This window comes from Diceros bicornis, chromosome 12 (genome assembly GCF_020826845.1).
Source record: "Diceros bicornis minor isolate mBicDic1 chromosome 12, mDicBic1.mat.cur, whole genome shotgun sequence".
In the NCBI taxonomy this organism is placed as follows: Eukaryota; Metazoa; Chordata; class Mammalia; order Perissodactyla; family Rhinocerotidae; genus Diceros; species Diceros bicornis.
This window is the reverse complement of record NC_080751.1, coordinates 29476100-29488787: the sequence shown is the minus strand read 5'-3', so window position 1 is coordinate 29488787 and position 12688 is coordinate 29476100.

The following is a 12688-nucleotide window of genomic DNA, read 5'->3' as shown; positions in this document are numbered from 1 at the left end:
ATATCATAGAATTGCTGGGAAGTATTGAGGCCAATTGATGTTCACTATCAGAAATTATTATAAAACCCTGAAATATTATTCAAAATGTGAATTATCCACTTTTATTGCTCATTACTGCTACTGGCCTCTTGCATGCCTCTGTCACTGGTAAATCTGACTAAAGAAGCCATTACAAACATTAATAAAAAAGGAATCCCCTATCCCAAATCACTGTGAGTTATGACTTTTGATTATACTGAAATATATTTTTATCCTTTGCAATTGAAAATTAGTAGGTAATATGATATTTTAAAAATTCATAATTCTTGATCTATTTAGTTATAGTAAGCTTTTAGTAGCGAATATCCTATGAATATTGAATCTACATAAGAATTTAATATGGTTAATCCTTAAGTGAAGGAGAAAATTGAACTACAGAACTAAAAGTAACATGAAGTTTCAATGATTCAGCTAACTTTCAAGGAACTGTCCTTGGATTTCAAACCTAATCTTGGGCTGTAAGTCCAAAAATAGTAAGAAGAGGGCTTGGACATAAAAACACTATGAGATCAGCAACTTGCCCCTCTTGGTAGGGATGACTAGGCTATTTAGTGTCCCCCATGGCTAGCAGTAAACACTTTAAACTGTGCTATGTAGTAATTTTCAAGGAAGTGACACATACAATATTCTGTTCTGTAAGTCCAGAAGAAACCTATGATCATCACACTTACTGTCATTTTCAAAGCTAGGCTAGAGTAAATGGATTGCCTTGCACAGGAAGGAGCTTAAGGCTGCCCTCCATACCACTCCCCTCCTACTCTACTTACTGGTTTTGATAATAGTCCATTACTCTTATAATCTTCAAATTTAATGAGTAAAGAGGTTATGGATGAAATCACGGTGCAGTTTGTCTTTCTAAGTCTTCCTTTTTGAGCATTCCCTATCTCTTTTCCTTCTTCCCTCCCATGCAACTGAATTGAAGGATGGCTGGGAAGGTGGGCAGCCTCCCACTAAGAAGGAATATGGTAGGCTTTCCCAACCATATCCATGTCAAGCTTTGGGAATGAACTATCTGTCTCTTCTGAGACCATTATTTGGGTAGGTGGATCAGGCAAGTATGTCAAGAAGCCAATCAGACTTCTGTGGTTTAAATCTCAGAAACATTCCTCTTAAAAAAAATGTCTCTGTGGTTCCTATAAACTGTCGTAGGTCAGCAGGACTACGGTTTAATAAGGAAGTTGGGAAACAAATCCAACATTAACCCCTATCTTGGTATTAAGGTGTTTCTCTGTTTGCTATGTCCTCTATATAGATAGAAGATAGATAGGTAGAGATATACACATAAATATAGATATGGTCTTTTTGCTCTTGGGGAACTTGCAAGGCTTTCGAAGTCATAGCAATGAGTTGAGAATTTGAGGTTTTATCCTGAATACTGTATAGTTGCCTTTAGTTAGTGAATTAATTAACATGATATTTGTTGCATTACTCTTAGTTATTTTTCTGCTAAAATGTGGAAAATTCAAGTTATATAGTAACATTTTTCAGTAGATAAAATAGGACACTGCACAAAGTTTTGTACATTGTAAGGTGTGTTATAAGGATTGATATTACGGTCTTCTTGAAAATGAGGAAAAATCAGGCTGAAGAAGGAGAAAGGAATCAGGCATCACAGTGTTTTGGATTTTGAAACCAGTTTAGGCAGTTATATCTTTATCCTAAAAGGAATGTTAAGCAATTATTGTTTTGCTTTTAAAAGATCCTTCTAGCAGAAATGTGGAGAATAGATTAGATATGGGGTAAGAGGGCAATGAGAAAAGTTGTCTGACATAACAGAAGTCAAATAAGTAAAGATCATAGCTTGGACTAGAATGGTAATAAAGTCAAGAGAAAGAATTGACCATAGTTAAAAATTTTTTTTCATTGTTCTGACAGCTCTAAGTTAATTTTTAAGTACACAATTATACACTAATATTTTCTCCTTATAAAAAAAAATGGTTAGGTGAGCTATAGTTAGCCTTCCTCCCTCCAATTCTAGAATTTTCCTCCTTATACAAAAGTTACCAATGACATTTATGCCTTTGGAACACTTTCTGCAGTTTTAATTCCATAAATATGTGCCCCTCATGCCATAAAATCTAAAAATAGTTTTTAAAAATAAGTATTATTTCACTATATGAATTGTTCTGGCCTTGTTTTTCCACTTGTTATGTCTCAAAGATATTTTTGTATTAATACATACAATTTCCTTATTCTTTTCAACTACTGAAGGCTATCCCATTGTATGCTGTACTGAACATTTGTCAGGTTTTAGTCACAAACATATCATCCTTTTTCCCTATAATACTCTGATTTTACTTTAAGGAATTGCTCCCTATCCTGTTTATGGAAAATTTTGACTGGATAATAAATATAACTGCCTGGTTCTCACCATGAAAGCTGAGAGGGCCATAGTCCACCCAACTCCGCCTTATTTACTTGCATATCTGAGGAGGTGTGGTGTTGGCAGACCAATAAATTTGGTCAATCTAACATTTCTTTTTGTGTGTGTGTGAGAAAGATCAGCCCTGAGCTAACATCCATGCTAATCCTCCTCTTTTTGCTGAGGAAGACTGGCTCTGAGCTAACATCTATTGCCAATCCTCCTCCTTTTTTCTTTCCCCAAAGCCCCAGTAGATAGTTGTACATCACAGTTGCACATCCCTCTAGTTGCTGTACATGGGACGCGGCCTCAGCATGGCCAGAGAAGTGGTGCGTCGGTGCGCGCCCAGGATCCGAACCCGGGCTGCCAGTAGCAGAGCGCACGCCCTTAACTGCTAAGCCATGGGGCCGGCCGCCAATCTAACATTTCTTTCCAGGAATTTCCATCTTGAAAGTTCATTTCTATGGCAGTACAGCCCTGACCAGACTGGTCTGACAAAAAGACTATACTAGTAGGTATTGCTTCCTAGTCCTCAGAGATTCTCAGGTTCTTGCATTTTTCCATACAAAATATGGCTTTCTTATCAATTCAATGAGCTTTAGGAATCTTCCCAATAAATCTGACTGTGCTATCTAGAGACAATCACTTTACTTTTGATTGAATAAAGCGAAATACTGTAAAAAAAAATAGCACTAGGAAAAAAAAGAGAGATTGAAGTCACAGATCCTCAGGAAATGTAAGCTATGTGAGAATATTTATCTGTTTTACATTGGGAAGAGGGTGGTAAACGTTCTGTTTATATTCTGAAATAGTATCCTAGCCTCCTCTAACATTCAATAGTAAGAGAGTTAATTAAAATAATATCTGTGATCAACTGGAATAATGGTTGTACCCATTTACCAGAATTTTAAAAACTGTCCGTTTAAAATGTTTGTATAATTCAATGAACCTACAATAGCCAAGAAAATTATGAAGAAAAAAGAAAAGTTGGAGAATTTACACTATTAGATATTAAGACAAAATAAAACTAACATAATTAAGACAGTGTAGTATTAGTGCAAGGATAGATAAATAGACCAATGGGACAGAATAGAGACTCCACTCACATATTAACCTGACGGGACAAATGTGCCATGGTTATTCAGCAAGGGAAAGATGGCCTTTTAAATAAATAATGCTGAAAAAATTGAATATCTATATTAAAAGAAAGAAAAGCATTGACCTCTAATTCACATCATTCTCTAAAATCAATTTGAGATGAATCCTACACCTAAATATTTATTTATTTATTTTTTGTGAGGAGATCAGTCCTGAGCTAACATCTGCCAATCCACCTCTTTTTTTTTGTTGAGGGAGACTGGCCTTGGGCTAACATTTGTGCCCATCTTCCTCCACTTTATATGGGACGCCACCACAGCATGGCTTGCCAAGCAGTGCGTCGGTTCATCCGAAATGGTGAACCCCAAGCTGCCACAGCGGAGTGTGTGCACTTAACCACTTGGGCCACTGGGCTGGCCCCTACACCTAAATATTAAAATGAGAATATTTAATAATCTAAAAGAAAAAAATAGCAGAATATTTTCATGAAGTTTGAATAGGCAGAGATTTCTTAAATAATTTATGAAAAGCTTTAACCATGAAAAAAGATTGATAAATTAGACTTCCTTAAAATTAAGAAGTTGTGGTAATCAAATTACATCATTAAACTGACATATATGTGAGTGAAAGACATATACCATATGTCTTCATATGGTGAAAGACATATAACATGTATATGTTATATATATATGCAAGAGAAGACTCAATCAGCATTAGATTCAGAATCAAAAAAAGAACACTTCTAAATCAAATAAAAAAAGAAAACAATAAAAAATGGACAAAAGACTTTAGGAGGTATTTCACCAAAGAAGACCATGAAATATCAGGTAAACATTAAAAAAGTATCAAGGTTTTGCTAAATTCAAAGTAAAACTTTATTTAGATACCATTACACAGCCACTAGTGTGTATGGCAAAAATATTTAGCAACTGGAGATCTGTGTATTGCTTGTGAGAGCATAAAGCAGTAAAACTTTTTTGGAAAACTCTTAGTATATTCCAAATAGAGAGCTAAATATATGACTTCCATATGACTCACTAATTCTACTTTCAACTGTATACCCCAAGATAAGTGAGAGCAATGTCGAGCAAAATACCTACGCAAGAATGTTCATGGGAGCATTAATCACAGAAGCCAAAAACTACAACTTGTTCAAATGCCTATCAACAGTTGAATGAATAGATATAAAATTGCATATTCATACAATAGAATGCTGCCTAGCAATAAAGATGAACAAATATTTGCTACATGCAACAATATGGATGAATCTTATCAATAGAGTGATCAACAAAAAGAGAGACAAAAGAGTACATTTTATATGATCCCATTTATATAGGGTTCAAGAAGAGACAAAACTATGTTTAAACTCTGTTGCTTGAAGTCAAGACAAATGATTATTTCTCGGTGGGAGTGGGAGATTATGGACTATGAAAGGGCATAAGGAAGCCTTCTGGATTGATGAAAATGTTCTACATCTCGCTCTGAGTGATGGCTACACAGATGTATACACACGTGCACTTTATTATAACTCAAAAATGTAACTGTTACTTTTTATTTTTAAGACTTTATTTTTTTGGAGAAGTTTTAGGTTCACAGCAAAATTAAAAGGAAGGTGCAGAGATTTCTCATATATCCCTTGCCCCCATACATGCATAGCTTCCCCCATTACCAACATCCCCTGTCAGAGTAGTAATTTATTACCTACACTGACACATCATAGTCATCCAAAGTCCATAGTTTACTTAGGGTTCTTACGGGTTACTTATGAGTTTGTACAAATGTATAATGACATGTATCCATCATTATAGTATCCTACACAGTATTTTCACTGGTCTAAAAATCCTCTATGCTCCACCTGTTCATCCCTCCCACTCCACACAACCCCTGGCAGCCACAAGTCTTTTTATTGTCCCATAGCTTTGCCTTTTCCAGAATATCACACAGTTTGAATCATCTAGTATGTATCCTTTTCACATTGGCTTCTTTCACCTAATAATACACATTTAAGTTTCCACCATGTCTTTTCAAGGCTTGATAGCTCATTCCCTTTTAGTGCTGAATAATATTCCATTGTCTGTATGTATTATATTTTATCTATCCATTCACCTACTGAAAGACATCTTGGATGCTTCCAAATTTTGGCAATTATGAATAAAGCTGCTATAAACATCCCTCTACAGGTTTTTGTGTGGACAGAAATCTTCACAAGGAGAATGATTGCTGGATCATATGGTAAGAATAGGTGGAGTTTTTAAGAAACCTCCATACTGTCTTTCAAAGTGTCTCTACCATTTGGCATTCCTACCAGCAAGGAATGAGAGTTCCTGTGCTCCACATCTTCATCAGCATTTGGTATTGTCAGCGTTCTTAATTTTGGCCATTCTGATGGGTGTGTTTTAATTTACATTTCCCTAATGACATATGGTGGGGAGTATCTTTGAATATGGTTATTTGCCATCTGTATATCTTCTTTGGTGAGGTGTCTGTTAAGGTCTTTGGCTTGTTTTTTTAATTGGGTTGTTAATTTTCTTATTATTGAGTTTTCAGAGTTCTTTATATGTTTTGGGTAACTGTCCTTTATAGATACGTCTTTTGCAAAAAATGTAATATTTTTAAAAATAAATAATTGAAAATTTCTAGATTGGATCAGAACCCATGCATGAAAAGAATTTCATGGCCACATTACACGTGGCCCAGACTCTTGCTCCTTGTGATCTTTTGGCCCAATGATAATGAAATTGAAATTATTTATGGTATCTATGGTAATCTCTGATCAGAGACTTTATTTTGAAATCATCTAATGTTTTCTAACAAAGCTGTGCCCTCTTCAATAAGTAAATCATCACCCTCTGAAAATAAACACATATCTTTACACTGGGCAGTAGTGACGGCTAAATGTCTGACCATGGGATACTAATTGACTAGGCTATCCAAGTCCCTTACTATAAGTTGGACATTAGCAGATCCATCTGTCATATCATTGAAGATGCCCAGAGGCACTTCCTGTGCTACATCCATGAAAAATCTGAGTAGGCTCTGATGGCACAAGCAAGTTGTCCATATTTTTAGCATGATAACAGATATCATACAACTGATCCTTTTTCTGTCCTTATTGAGAATTCCCTAAGTACTGTAAACTGATAACGAAAACATTATAAGTCTGGTTTACAGATGACACTGCGCAATATGAGAGCACCAGCCAAGAGTGGATCTTTTTAGCATTATTTTGTAGTCACAAATGCCCTGAAGAAAACTGAAGGAGCAAAAGCCTTCCTATGAGAAGAAGGAAGTAGTATGTGTCATTTTAATGGGAAGCAAGATAGCCTAAGGTAAGGACCTATACTCATTAACAGACAATGGTTCAATTATTGGTCATTTAATGGGGACCAGGATAGGGACTTGGAAGCAGTGCAACTAGAGATTTGGAAAAAGAATGTTTTCATAAGGGATGAGTATAGAGCACTAAAAATGGATCCAGAGAATAAGAAAATTGATATCCCTTGTGAATGGTCTTAAAAAAACCTCATTTCAGCGGATGTTCCCTCTAATCAAGAGGACGAGCTGGTATTCCCTGTAAATATCGGGCATTCTTCTGTACCATTTACATCTCTAATTAATCAATGGCAAGTCAGCAGGTCGGGTTAGGTTTGCATGGGCTCAACAACATGAACTTTCCCATCACGAAGATAATATGTCTAATGCCTCTCGTGAGGGCCCAATTTGATAGCAGTAGTAAATACTGAAGTTAAATTATGCTACCATGCCTCAAGAGGATTACAAGATTACTAAATAGCTCATATACCATTTTTATATTTCACAAAATATTTCTTCTGACCAGGGGAATCACTTTTTGGAGAAAGAATAAGTCAGAGATTCATATAGTATACTTTGTTCCTATCGCTTACCCCATCATCCAGAAGCAGAGATTGAACACTCCGTTGTGGTGCTGGGTGTGAGATAGTACTTTCTGAGGTTGGGGCATTGATTCAGGGTGCTATTTGTGTTATCTAGCTGCTTTTTCTTCCATACTCATATTACAAGGGCTTAGGACTTCAGGGAAGAAATCATGAAGAGCAACTATTACTACTCATGTAATTATTTATTCACAAAAATTTTCCTTTTCATCTTTTACTTTGGGCTGTACTTTTACAGGAGTTAGTATTAAAAAACAAAAGAATTCTACCAGATAATAAAGTAGCTCCACTGAATCGAAAGCTGCAATTCCCATCTATCCCACCTAATATTTCTTGTGCTTCATAACACGGGGTGAAACTGTTAGAAGAGGGTGTTTTGTGTTGGCTTGCAGTGATTATCACAGCTATCAAAATGAAACAGAGTTTCAGATGCATAAGGGGAGAATAAAAGAATAGAGTTGGGGCTGGCCCGTGGTGTAGTGGTTAAGTTTGAGCGCTCCACTTCGGCAGCCCGTGGTTCACAGGTTAAGGTCCCAGGAGTGGATCTAGGCACCGCTTATCAAGCCATGCTGTGGCAGGCATCACACATATAAAAGAGAGGAAGATGGGCACGGATGTTAGCTCACAGCCAATCTTCCTCAGCAAAAAGAGGAGGATGGGCAGCAGATGATAGCTCAGGGCTAATCTTCCTCACCAAAAAAAAAAAAGAAAAGAATAGAATAGCACCCCAGGAAACTTTGCCATGAAAGTCTATATTCAGTATTAAGGATAAATAAAGGCTGAGATCTCCCAATAATAAAGATCTGACTCACTGCTGTGAGCAAAGAACCCTCAAAACACTGGGGGGCTGGACAAAGGCAAAACAAATACCAAAAAGATATTTCAGGAGAGTAATCATAACTACCCAAATAAGGCCATTTACAGAACGCCACTTCTATAAATAGTTTCAGAAATAAGCACTTTAGGTGATCCCTGTATTTATTTCCTTGCTGGAATTAGCAAAGGTCTAGTTGTTTTTTTTTTTTTCTTTTTTTGGGGAAGATCAGCCCTGAGCTAACATCCATGCCAATCCTCCTCTTTTTGCTGAGGAAGACTGGCCCTGAGCTAACATCTGTGACCATCTTCTTCTACTTTATATGGGATGCTGCCACAGCATGGCCTGACAAGCAGTGTGTCGGTGTGTGCCTGGGATCCGAACCCCGGCCGCCAGCAGCGGAGGGTGCGCACTTAACAGCTACCCACGGGGCTGGCCCTGTCTAGTTGTTTTAAGTAATTCTCTTTTTATTTCCTTATTCCCTTCCCCCAATCTAACAGATAATACCTACTTATGAGTAAATATTGGAAAATAAAGGATGATGAAAATTTGTTTTAGTTCATAAATTTAAAAATATTGTCGAGTTGCATAGAACTAGAGGAAAATGGCTCTCACTTGGGATTGCCTCCCTTTGCAGACTGGATGAGTACCTTTTAAACTACATGCACAGTCACAACACTGTATTATATAGGAGACAGTTTTAGAAGTGTTTACATGGGAAGATGACATGTGGATGTTAGGTTATCAAAGACAAAGACTGGTGTTGGTATTTGTTTTTCAGCTACCTAGCATGTAGTTCTCAATCCTAATTGCACCTCAATTTCCTATTGTGGAATTACTTCTGAATCTTCCAAAGTGCTTCATACCAGTCCATTGTTTACATGTAAAACAAATTATATTTACTTCATCTTTAAATAGTTATTTGTCAATATTTGAATCTCTGGCCCCTATTACAGTCTCTAATATACTGTAAACACTTATAAAATGTTTGTTGAACTGAACTGTATTCAATCATCCACACAATGAAACTGTAACCGAACTCAATGGGTTTGTCTCTTGGTGAGTGCAGAGCCAAAAAGCACAACCAAGGCAGAAATAGTTGAAGAAGAGGTTTACCGCTTGCACAAGCAGTGGAGAACACTAGGGATATCTCCCAAAGCAGTGTCTCCCCAAGCTAAGTGCAGGGAGAGAGCAGAAGATAACAGGTTTATTTATAACGACTGTGTAACAACTATATTCTTTTAAGGCGCATGTGTAGCAGGTAAACATGTTATTATATACATCTCATGATCTAAAAATGGCTGTTTGGACCCTCCCAGAGAATGAGAATTTAGGATGCTAATAAATTAAGGCAACTTTAGGTCACTTGGTTCTGGAACATTTTGCAGGGGTCTTGCTGCAAACATGTGAATTTCTCTGCAAGACAACAACATCTGCAAAACGGGAACATCAATTTCTGAAAAATAGAACACACAGTTTCTTCCTGTCTGAAAAACATTTGACAGGCCATGTTAGTTGTTGACCAGATCCTCAGCAACCTTTTTTTTGCCTGGTTCCCTGGTCACAAAACTTTGAACTCTATCTTGTACTTTTGTTTCTTAATTACAGAGAATGTATTCTGTAATGGTTCTGAATTTTTAAAATGATAGAATTTTTGTGGCATCATACAATACAAAGAAATTCCTCTGGATATTCTATGGAAAATCAAAAATAAGAAGTGACTCAATAGGATAAAAAATGTGTTAATTAACCATAATTCTACTTAGTCATACATGAATATCATCCATACCTGTAAGTAAATATAATGATGAAATTGTAATTTTGCCAAGTTTTTGTATATTTCTAATGGTTTTTGCTTTAATATCTGTAGCTATGTCTTTCGACAAAGAAGACTTTTAAAATGCTGTTTCTGTTATCAGTTATCTACACAGGTACATCATAACTTTACATTCTTTCATAGTTTTACTTTAAATTCTATCTCATCTGACATGAAATACCAAGGAAAATGCCATTTGTGACAGGTTTTCAAAATTATTCTCTTAGCTACTTGGTCTGTGAATCACTGAAAGTTTTTCCTTCTATGAACATTATTTGAGCTGAACTTCTTGCTTCTAAGTTCATAAGTTGTTCCTGAAGTAATTGGTATTTGGATTATTTTAATTCTCTGAAATTATTTCGTGGTTGTTTTATTTCCCTTATCACTTTTAACAAATAACAAGCTATTCTTTTTCACTTGATAACTCTCTTACTACAGTAAGATTTCTCTCTTTCCTTCAGTATTTGACTATGCATTTATCACAATAGTTGACTCTTCATTGAATTATCCTGGCCTCTTTATGCTGCACATTTTCAATCTTTCTATTTCCCTCCTCTCCTCCTAGGAAAATTTACCTTACATTTAAAAGTAATGCTCACTTTTGTTTTGCAGTATGGTAATCCAAATTTCACCCTAACATAATTTTCTTACTTAATTCATTCCTGCCTCTTTACCACATGATTTATGTATTAAAGAAAATGAGAAGTGTTTCAAAGATAAGCACTAAATGGAAAAGTGAAAAAATGTAAATAAATGCTAATCCCATCTGTATAAAATTATCAATGCCTTTCTTCTTTATCCTGTGCACTCTTTTTCTTTCTTAGTCCTATTTATATCCTATTTCTCACCTTCAGTCAATTTAAAGTTGCACAGAATTATTCATCAGACAGACAAATTAAAACATTTTACTCCTGCAAGTCCCTAGTTTCTTTCTGCTCATTATGTTAAAGTACTGCTTTCCCCATATCTCTGAGCTTTTATCTCTGCTGGGTATTACCAGAGCCTAACCCTGGAGTCAGCTCCAGCCTTCCACGTGGAAGAAGAGAAATATCAACTCCTGCCCACTCTAGCCATCCTGTCTCATGTGGGGATTGAGAACGCTTGTGAAGTTCACAGCCAAGGGATTAGGTTCACTGAAAGGCTGAGACCTATTCACAGGACTATAGAATGCTTCCCCTACCCCCACACCTTACCACCACATTACTAAAGGCCTATTTATAGCAGTTCATTTTACCTGGTACATTATGTCTGGCTATCAAGAAAAAATTACAAGGCATGCCAAAAGGCCAAAAGCACAGTTTGAAGAGACAGAGAAAGCATCAGAACTAGACATGTCAGGGATGTTGGAATTATAAGACTAGGAATTTAAAACACTTATGATTAATATGCCAAGGGCACTAATGCATAACGTAGACAGCATGCTTGAACAGATGGGCAATGTGGGCAGAGAGATGGAGACCTTAAGAAATAATCAAAAAGAAATGCTGGATATCAAACACAATGGAACAGAAATGAAGAAGGCCTTTGATGGACTGATTAGTGGACAGGTCATGGCTGAGGAAAGAATCTCTAAGCTTGAGGATATCCAAATAGAAACCTGCAAAAATGAAAAGCAAAGAGAACAAAGACTAAACAAAACAGAACAGACTATCTAAGAATTGTGAACTACAAAATGTATAACATACATGTAATAGGAATACCAGAGGAGAAGAAAGAAACAAAAGAATAGAAGAAATATTTGAAATAATACTGACTGAGAATCTCCCCATATTAATGACAGACACCAAACCACAGATCCAGGATGCTAAGAAAACACCAACCATGATAAATGCCAAAAAACTACACCTAGGAATATTATTTTAAAACTGTAGAAAATCAAGGATTAAGAAAAAATCTGAAAGAAGCCAGAGGAATCAAACACCTCACCTACAGAGGAACAAAGATAAATATTATATCTGACCTCTCCTCAGAAACCATGGAAGCAAGAAGAGAGGGGAGTGAAATATTTAAAATGTTGAGAGAGAACAACCACCAACCTAGAATTCTAAATCCTGCAAAATTATCTTTCCAAAGTGAAGGAGAGAATATTCTGGGAATATAGCAGACTAGGAAGCATCAGAAATATGTTTCCCCACGGAGACAACAAGTGCACTGGCAAAGTCTGTCTGATGTAACTATTTTGGAACTCTGGAGCCTGGTGAGGCTTGCAACTTCCAGGGGAAGCCTCCCAAGGTAACTTGTGGTTAATTTCAGTCCATTTCAGCTCTTAGCACATTAGTAGCTACCTATCCCCCATTTCCCAGACCTGTAGCAGGCATCTGAGCAAGTGTTCCAGGAGCAGATTGCATGCAGCTTGCAGGAGTCAGAGGGTGCAAAAAAGAGCCTATCCTCCAAATATTGAGGGTTAGTGCTGATTGCTGCTTCTGAGCACAGAAGTACAGACTAAGAGGTTGGTGGCTGTTGTTGTTGCACCACCCCCGGTTGTTGCAAGCCTCTCCCCCAAATTGAATTTAGCTAATTCAATTTCTAAATGCTAAATTAGAACCTAAAATTCTAACTAAATTGAATTCCAGGGATTTAAAGGGCAGATACTCATTTTTATCCCTCTTAATTTTTCCTTTTTCCTCTTTTGAAGTCAGACATTA